The sequence below is a fragment of the Triturus cristatus genome, chromosome 12, assembly GCF_964204655.1.
Source record: "Triturus cristatus chromosome 12, aTriCri1.1, whole genome shotgun sequence".
Classification (NCBI taxonomy): Eukaryota; Metazoa; Chordata; class Amphibia; order Caudata; family Salamandridae; genus Triturus; species Triturus cristatus.
The window spans coordinates 123,993,833-124,003,548 of NC_140595.1; the positions used below are offsets into that span (position 1 = coordinate 123,993,833).

The window sequence follows — 9,716 nt, forward strand, 5'->3', positions numbered from 1 at the left end:
TTAAATAAATAAATAAATGATATTACCCGGGCCTATATTAGGGTACCTATATGAAACATAACACATATGCACTGTCATGGAAATGATGCGGTAAAGAAGGTCATAATATGTGCCGTAGTGGAGTCATTTATGGGACAAATAGAAGGCAAATTATACGGCAAGGAAAGATACATTATGCAACACAAGTTTAGAGGCAAATGATTCCTCAGATGATTTGGTACTATTTTGTTCTTTCAACTCATTCTGCTACAATAAAAGAAGAATATTAAATGCAACGATTTCTTAAAAAAGAAAGAAGTATATTCAGAGGTCCTCTTCAAGGTTTATGCCAATGTTAATTAATGATTTTACTTTACATAAAAGCACAATAATGCTATTTCAATACCATTACTTCCCTGTTTCCAAAAGTAAAATTGTTTTTGTAAAATTCATACAGCGATATACTACACAGTAAACACTCCTATATGTACATTTCCTGTACTAAAAGGTTAATCTTTTTTATTCCTAAAACTTGGTCTCATTCTATGTTTGCAATGTAAGCCCTCCAAAACCACTCTTTCCGTTGAATAACAGCCATGCCATACTGTATATGTTATGTAAATAATTCACTATGATCCACTTTATGATTCATGCGAGTTGAGTGCATTATATAATGCACTTTACCCAACTTTAAACAGACTTGCAAAATGCTTGGAAATCTTCTAAACTCCACCTCTCCTCTGTCTTATGTAGACATGCATTTGGATAAACAGTGACTCAAAACATTTTCATGACAAGGCAGGATTTATTCTATTCAACCTGTTTGATGTACACTAAGGATGTAAGTTGTTTTGGTGCTGCAGATGAAATACATTTCTCGAGCCCATCCTTTTGGTATACTAAAGCGACCTATCAAAATGATCATATCTCTAAGACACAAATACAGCAATTGACAGGTAGTTTGCAAAGTGGAGGGTCTGCAAAGAGCCTTATTTTCTGATTCTCTCCCCGTGCAGTGGTTTTAGCAACTTTGATCTGTTTCAGCTAGTTTACTTTTTTCATGAAAGCTGAAACTTAAATAGCATATAATGAATTATGAGGAAAGTAAGTCAAATCTAGATTTACCCTGGAGATGGTGTGGCCTCATGAATTTCCAATGACTCTGTCTATTTAGAAAGTAAGGCCTTTCAAAGACAAGTGTAGATAAACAGACAGGAAAACCGCTGATGTTCTTACAGCACCCAAAAGGTGGACCCACACGACCACTGGAATTATGCGGCAATGCAGGATCAAATAATCCCCCCTAATAGACAGAACTTTGTGCAAATAAAAGACACATTTTGTTCCATACTATGAGATTAAAACCAAATTATGCATTACATATATTATTTGACATTGCTATATTATTGAAACAAATAATTGAATCAAATGATTTAAAAAAAAATGCAGGTGCTTCCTTAGAAAGAAAATGTTACAATTTCAACAGATACTTTTCAAAATATTATTCACCAACAATTAATGATTGTATCCTACATGAAAGGACAGGAGCATTATGTTGCGATACTCGCCCTTTTAAAATTAAGGATAAAATATTTTGGGCAAAACATATGCAGTTTCACACACAGAGACATGCTTCTTGTAATAAAAGAATCACCTTTTATATTCAGTATGTGTTGGCGATGGTTTAAAACCTGTCACTGGAACAGTGACAGGGTTATTCTGTGTTCACCTAATTGGGCTTCTGAAAATACTCTTTGCCACACTGAAGCAGCCCAGCAGAACAGTATATAGCATATACACTGAGCCCAATCACAAAGAATTTCTTGTGGTTTACATTTGTAGTACTTTTGACTTACTCCTGAAATCTATGAGTAAGCCACAAATCATCCTTATCGTACTCCAGATTGACAGAAATACAAGCTTGAGTCACACATACACTTACTAAGGGTCTGATTTAGAACTCGGTGGACGAGTTACTCCAACACGACGGTGACAGATATCCCGACCGCTGAAATTTAAATCCCATAGGATATAACGGGATTTGTATTTGAGAGGATGGTATATTAGTCACCGTTGTGACAGAGTAACCCGTCCGCCGAGTCTAGATCAGTCCCTAACTCTTAATAAATTCAGCCAGTTATGTAAGCACCATACTAGGAGCAAACTTTGGGATATAAAAAATCATACCGTGAAAGAGTTGAAGATATTTGTGGCTTTTAAATTTTGACTGTTTTTTCAAATATTGCGGTTCCAAAAATGCTGTATTACAGCAGTTAAATGGCGCCTACGGTGAAACAAAACGTTTTCAGGACAGAGCTATCCGTAAAACATGTTCACAATCTATTTAGAAACCGAGGGTCTTGTTTCTTGTTGTACACAATACACACACTCCCTTCACCAAACCATCAAGAGCTAGATTGCTTTAGTGATGTCATCCCCATCTGGGATCATTTCTCCAATCCTTACAGTTTGAATACTGCTATCAAGAGGTGAACGTTAACCAGTGGCTTTTTGCGATGAGCCAGGAGTTGCATTAAGTTTCATATTCAGTATTCTTGGGAACCTTTGAACCTTTTGAGCTAGAAATAAAAAACATGTAATCTGCAGATTATGCAGTAGATCATGAATTATATGGTGAATGTGGTCAATTCAATAATTATGCTGATTATGCAGAAGCAAAATAACTACAAAGCAGAAGTCGCCTTTCACCGATTAGGAAACCTTTCCCCACAGTGGACACTATCCCCGATATATAGAAGACTGAAAAGGAAGCTAGGTGACAGTAGATGAAGGGGGCATGTGTCCGTGAGAGCAGCTGAGCGGTGCTCACTGTTTTTCGCTTCCCTATGCAACGCTGAGCCAGTTACCAGTTTCAATATGCTTTAATATGTTAAACGCTGCCACCCTTTATCGTCGTTCTACTGACCTGCTTTGGCGGTCGGTGATCACCGGCTTGTTGCAGCTGAGGTGGACGGTTCTACATTTTCCTCCGTTCTGTGTGGACTGTAATCGGGGCTTCAGGTGTTTCAGGTGTTGTTCAGCCTCGAAGTCGGCGTCCTCCAGTGTAATGCCGCCGAAAAACTCCAACACCGCAGCGAAGAAGGCAAAGTCAAAGCTGAAGACACGCACGATCATTGCTGCAACGGAAAGCCTGACTTTGGAGGCAGACATTCCTGTGACCGCAGCGGTAATACCTTCTTCGAACCTGCCGATAACATCAGGGCGGGCGGCGCCCCTGGCTCCCCTCCCGGAATGCCCTACGTCCCGTTTGAATGGCGAGAATGGTGAAAACGGTGAGGAAAGCTTAACTAATTGTAATACACGAGGAGACCAGCCAGTCTCGGGCAAAGGTTTAGATACACTGAAACAAAAGGCTGCAGCGGTGCCTTCTGGATCCGGTAGTTCTGGGGCTGATCCGAAAATTCCTGGAATGTTTAAAATGAAAAAAAATGTGACCTTGGTGAATCCTCTGACCCCTATTCAGACCCCTCCCTTATCGAGACTACTTCTTTAAACACTGCATTTAACAAAATATTTGAATCACCTGCCAAGTTAACAACTGATACTAATACTAACATTCTTCAACCGGTAGGGCAAATTCCGATTGTGTCTTCACTGGTAGATTTGTCAGAAAGCAGCTTAAAGGGAGGTCATTTGGAACCAAGCAAAGACCCGGTTATCACCGATCCAGTGTTACTCGCTTTGCCGCCTGGCTCCATACCTATCGATCTCTCAACTACGGAAGTTAACGTGGATACAGAGTCTGCTGACTCAGCTGGCAATTTCTACTCGATGTCTGATCTCTCCAATGCATTGGAGCTGGGGAGTGTGGATGACGAGGCGCAGGAGTGGGGGGACGATACAAGTCTAACTACCTCACTTCAAGATAAAGATCAGAATTCATCAATTGAAGAGGAGGCTGATAATGAAACCCCTTTGTCAGCTAGAACAGAGTGGGGTGTAGGAGACAACACGGTGCGCAAGGCCCCAGAACTTCCTGGAAAGAGCCCCCCCCTCGCTTCTCGATATCTGTCAATACCCTCTACAGGAGTATCGGAGGATCAAACCTATCCACCTGAAGTCACACTTAATATGCTATATCAACTCATGCTCCAACATCGAGAGGAAACCAAGATGGAGAACCTGCGAATACAAGGGGCAGTCCGCCGACTCCAAAATAATTTTAGGAGAGTGGCGAAAACCTGCAATGAAACATCTGCTAGAGTTCTGGAAGCTGAAGGAAGAATTTCGGCAATCGAGGACGCTATAGTTGAATAGAAATCCCAGCTTTCTTCTCTTGACACATTAAAGGATGACATCAATTGGAAGTTGATTGATTTAGAAAATAGGTCTAGGCGAAATAATTTACGAATTCTTGGAATTCCCGAGTCCAGCGAGGGGTCAAATGTCCGGCAGTTTGTTATTGAGCTCTTTACAGAGGCATTTCCTGATCTTTCCCAGTGGCAGTGGGAAGTTGAGATACAAATAGCTCATAGGTTTCCTTTCTTACAGAAGAAATCTAGAGATGTTTCAAAAACGATGTCCAGAGCCATTCTGATAACTCTTAACAACTTTCTGGCCCGAGAAGCCTTATACGATCTGGCTCGCCCAGACTGGAAGCGTAAGGGGAAAAATCTGGATTTCTTTGTTCGCCTGGACTATTGCCGTGCTACGATTCAACAACATTGGCAACTACGTCAATTGATTCCCCTTTTTCAAGCTAAGGGCGCTCAGGCCTTTCTACTTAATCCCTCAAAGCTTAAAGTCATCCATAAGGAAAGAATACATTTCCTGACTACAGAGAAGGCTACTAAGGATTGTTTACAATCGCTTTGATGTTACTGTAAATTTTTCGTTGTAACGGATAATCATCTGGCTTATCGGGGGTATCATGGATATTATGGCTTATTTAGGATGTGAAAGGGAAAGGTATATGAACAAACTTCTAAAAAAAACAAAAAACTTTTAAACAAAAAAAATATATATATACTTGGCAGTTTGAGTTAGGATGTAACTCAATTATGCTCTTTCTTTCTTGTTTTCTTTTTTTTCCTTTTTTTCAACTTTGTAGAGTTGAGGATCTCACTTCATATTTCACATAATATATCCTTTATTCTTAGTTTGTTGTTTAGTAAGATACCCTATGCAGCTGGAAGCGAACGGTGAGTCACACCAAGCTTCTCTATCCATCATTACAGGGACTTTTCAGTCCCTATGCCCTTTGTGGGTGGGTGTTGGGAAGGGAGGGGGGAGGGGTTCCAATGGGTGGAGGGGGGTTGTGGTGTTAGGTGGGGGGGCAAGCAGGGACAGCTTTAGCAACTTCAAGAAACATTGTGATTGTGAAGGACTTTTGTACTTATATTTATTTTTAATTTTTCATTGTTTAACATCTCTAATATTCAATTTATATTATATGACAGTATGTGACCCATTGTTCAGACATGGATTAATCTGTGGTGATGTCTAGTATCAGAGTATGTTCTTGGAACGTCTGCGGCCTTACTAATAAAAAGAAAAGGGGAATATGTGCACAAATAATTCAGAGTATGAGGCTAGATTTCCTTTGCATACAGGAAACTCATCTTAAATGGAACAATAGAGCGTGGTTGGCTGATTTGAGTATGCATGTAATTGGCTGTACTAATCAAGGCACTACTACTAAGGGGGTGGCTATTCTTAGCAGAAGAAATCAGGCTGTTCTGAAATGCATAAAGACCGATCAGTATGGTCGGTGGGCAATAGCTGAAATTTTAATAGACTGTACTTCATGGACTCTTTGCTCTATGTATGGCTCAAATACAGATGATCCTGATTTGCTTAATTTTTTAAGTGTAGAACTTGCAGACTGGCCTTCCACCCTTATTCTATGCGGTGATTTAAATATCGATTTGGAAGCAGATTTTGATATTTTTCATTATTTACCATATACAGGGTCAAAAAAAAAGATGTTTAAGGCACTATATATTTTGGTCTCTGAACTGGGCCTTCAGGATGTAGGCTTTGTAAAAAGAAATTCTCTCCCTGGCTATACTTTCTTCTCAGCACCCCATCAAAAATTTGTTCGCTTGGATTATTTTCTCATATCTTCTATTTTAATATCTGATTGCAAGTATGAGATATTTCCAAAAATAATTTCGGATCATAATCCTATTGTAATAGAGATTAAAATAGACTCTAGATTGCTGGGTAAAGTAATGACATGGACATTCGAACAAAGGCTTTTAGCAGATCCATCCTATAGTGAGCATATGGAAAAATGGATTAAGGATTTTTTTGACTTCAATATGGGTTCAACGTCCATTCAGATGGTATGGGACGCTTTTAAACAGGGGTGAGAGGGGAGACTCTCTCTTATTCGATTAATAAGCAAAGAAAGTATCAGCGCAAATTAACAACTTATTATAATGCAGTACAGGATTGTGAGATAAAACTAGCTGTAGCCATTAAGAATTCTTTAGATACTGATGAGATCAAAGCTACTCTAGCCATATTCAACTCCAGGCTATATGAGAATTTTGCTTCCAAACTTGCAGAACAGCTTGCTGTTTTCCGGGCACAGGTATATGAGCTGGGTGAGAGGTCAGGACATATCCTGGCCAAAGAAAATCGGCAAAAAGAAATTTTTAACACTATAAATAAAATACAGGATGAATTCGGCCAAGTTCATGATCAGCCTGATAAAATTCTGGAGGTTTTTTGTCTGTTCTATAAGAATTTATATACGGAGGAGGTGATGTCGTATACATCGGACTCGATCTTAAATTTTACTGCCAATAATAATATTCTTAGGTTGTCATCTACACAGACAGTCTTATTAGACAAAGATATCACATGGGATGAGATAGAAGCAGCCATTCTTTCTCTACCAGCGGGTAAGGGGCCATGGGACCAGACAGAATTCCTCTTGAGTTCTACAGAACTTTTCGGCATGTGTTAAAACAGGCGTTACTCATCATATGCTTGGACGCACAGAAAGGGACAACACCCCCTTCTTGGAGTGCATCAATTATCATGGCCTTCCTTAAAAAGGAGAAACCACCTTTACAACCGGCCTCATACAGACCCATATCTCTTTTAAACGCAGACAGCAAAATTTACTCAAAAATATTAGCCTCCCGCCTATCTGGGGTTATCTCTACAATTGTTTCGCATCTGCAGCATGGGTTCATTCCTAACCGAGATACCACTGATCATGTCAGACGAGTGATTGCCTTAATGGACTGGCCCCATGGTTCGAATACAGATTTGGGAGTCACCCTGTTGGATGCCGAAAAGGCATTCGACAGGGTGGCGTGGCCATATCTTTGGGATCTTCTTTCCCGAAAGGGTTTTGGTCCCAAAATGGTTACGGCTTTAAAAGCACTTTACGCTGCCCCTTTTTTCTGCATTAGTATTGGTGGGAAGAAATCTCTTCCCTTTAACATCCATCGTGGGACCAGACAAGGCTGCCCGCTTCACCTCTTCTTTTTGCTTTATATATTGATATTTTTTTAGATAGACTTAATAACGCAGAGGATATAAAACCAGTTCAAGTGGCTGCCACGATATATAGAGCTCTAGCTTATGCAGACGACATAGTTGTACTGACAACGGATATTAAGGGGGCAATACCAATAATTCAAGATCTTGCATCCCAATTTGGCAACTTTTCTGGTTATAGGTTGAATATACAAAAAACTAAAATTTTGTTTGTCGGGCTGAATCCCCCATCCCAACTAAATATAGTTCCAGTGGCCACTTATTTGGGCATAAAAATAACATCACCAGTTGCTGCTATTCCAGAACTTAACTTGACTCCTGTACTCAAAAAAGTGAACTCATCTTTAGAACGCATTGACCATCTTCATTTATCTTTATTTGACAGATGCAGCGTTCTAAAAATGATGATCCTACCTAAATTTCTATATATGTTTAGGGCAATTCCATTAGCGTTCCCCTCGACTCTTTTTCAACAGTTGGAAAGGATGTCTGCCAGATTTCTTTGGGGGTATAGAGGCCATCGTAGATCATATAAAAAAATGATTCTTCCTAAATTAAGAGGAGGCTGGGGAATCCCTCACTTTCTTTACTATTATCTGGCTGCAGTGTTACAGTTTCTCACCACTGATAATTGGGCCTAGAATACGTATTCCAGCTAGTCACTCACCATCTATCTATGAATTTGCAATGGGTACAGAATGCCAAGGAAGCTTCTTGAGAATTATAGAGCCTAGTTACTTAAAAAAAAACAAGTTTAAGATTCTGAGCGCCGCCTTTGGTGCTTGGCGGCTAATTAAAAGGCAAATGGGTATCGATAAAATCTTGGTGTATACCCCGTTTAAATCATTTAATATCTTTCCAGTAATTTTTCAGGATGTTGTAATGACTCGGTGGTGTAACTTAGGTATTAGCTGCATAGACGATCTTTGGCAGGATGGCCAGCTAATTCCCTTTTCATCATTAGAGAGCAAATATAATTTAACCCGCAATGATTATTTTAAATATGTGCAGATACATAGTTTTTTTAATACTCTTCGTCCGCAAGACCGATCTCAGTTAAGGAGGATCCCACTTATTGATAGTCTTTTTACCAAAAAAAAGTTTGGCACATATTACAATTTACTTTTGGCCTCACTTCCAGACAATATTTTGCTATATCAAAACAGATGGAATGAAAAATTGGGGATTGCTAATACTAAAATTCAAGAATCCATAGTTTTGGCTAACACTATATTATTAACAGGGAGAGCCCGCACACAGCACAATATGGCCTTATTTGATTTATATTCTTCACCCGCCAAAATTAGTAAATGGGGTACTACTGTAGGTACCTCATGTAACAGATGTGGACTCTTTGCAGCAGATGCACTTCACATGTTTTTTGCGTGCCCTCGACTGTCCTCTGTACTGTCTGAAATTCAAACTTTTCTTAAAATATTGATGGGGCAGACAATTGTTTTGTCAGGAGAACTAGTGCTAATAGGCGTATCGTCTCTTGATCTATCCGAAGGTCAGACAAATTTTCTCTTTATCTCTATGTCTACTTGGAGGGCATGCATCACTCAAGCCTGGGTGAACCCAGACTCTCCCTCTTTTTCTTCTTGGAGAGCACGCTTACTAGCCAAGTATAATTTGGAAAGGGCTATATATAGGGCTAAAGGTAGGAAAAGGAGAATGATGGGCGTACAACTCTGGGCGCCTTTAGAGAATTGGATTAACGAGATTACGATCTAAGATGTTTATTTATTTACCATGTGCCTGGACGCCTTCTATCTTTGTTAACAATCATGTATATTGTGTTAATATATTATGTGTATTGTTTCTTTGCTTTTGTTATACAACCGCTGTTCCTTGCTTGTATTAAACGAAAATGTCAATAAAGAAATTTAAAAAAAAAAAGGAAGCTAGGTGACAGTAGATTTGAATCTATGTCCCTGTAATGGGCAGATTTACGCATGTAGCTGAGACCTAGATTTGCTTGACACAGAGACATATGGTTTTGCTATATGGATTTGTATGATGTACCCCACTCAGATGGCCAGAAGTGTATTTTTAGTTCATTTTTCCCGATAATTAATCTCAGGCTTTGGCTTTCACTGTACTGTTGAGGGAAAACCACCTGATACTTCAAGGCAGAGGTGTGATCGCAGCAGCTACGAATATAGACAGGTGGTGTGCAGACGTGAATCACTAGCAAAAGTGTGTCAAACAGATCTACCTCTCTACAGAATCAACTCCTGCTTACGAACAATGTAAAC

At 39.5% G+C, this 9,716-nt stretch overlaps 1 protein-coding gene across 6 annotated transcripts in view; it reads right to left on the reverse strand.

The window, feature by feature from the left end:
- LOC146772848 (uncharacterized) overlaps nucleotides 1–3,323 on the reverse strand; it is a 152,629-nt gene extending 149,306 nt beyond the window's left edge. For all 6 annotated transcript variants that reach the window (XR_014971908.1, XR_014971909.1, XR_014971910.1 and 3 more), the window contains exon 1: nucleotides 2,906–3,323. The gene's annotated coding sequence lies outside the window, so the exon portion shown is untranslated. The remainder of the gene's footprint in view (nucleotides 1–2,905) is intronic.
- Nucleotides 3,324–9,716: the final 6,393 nt, after the last annotated feature.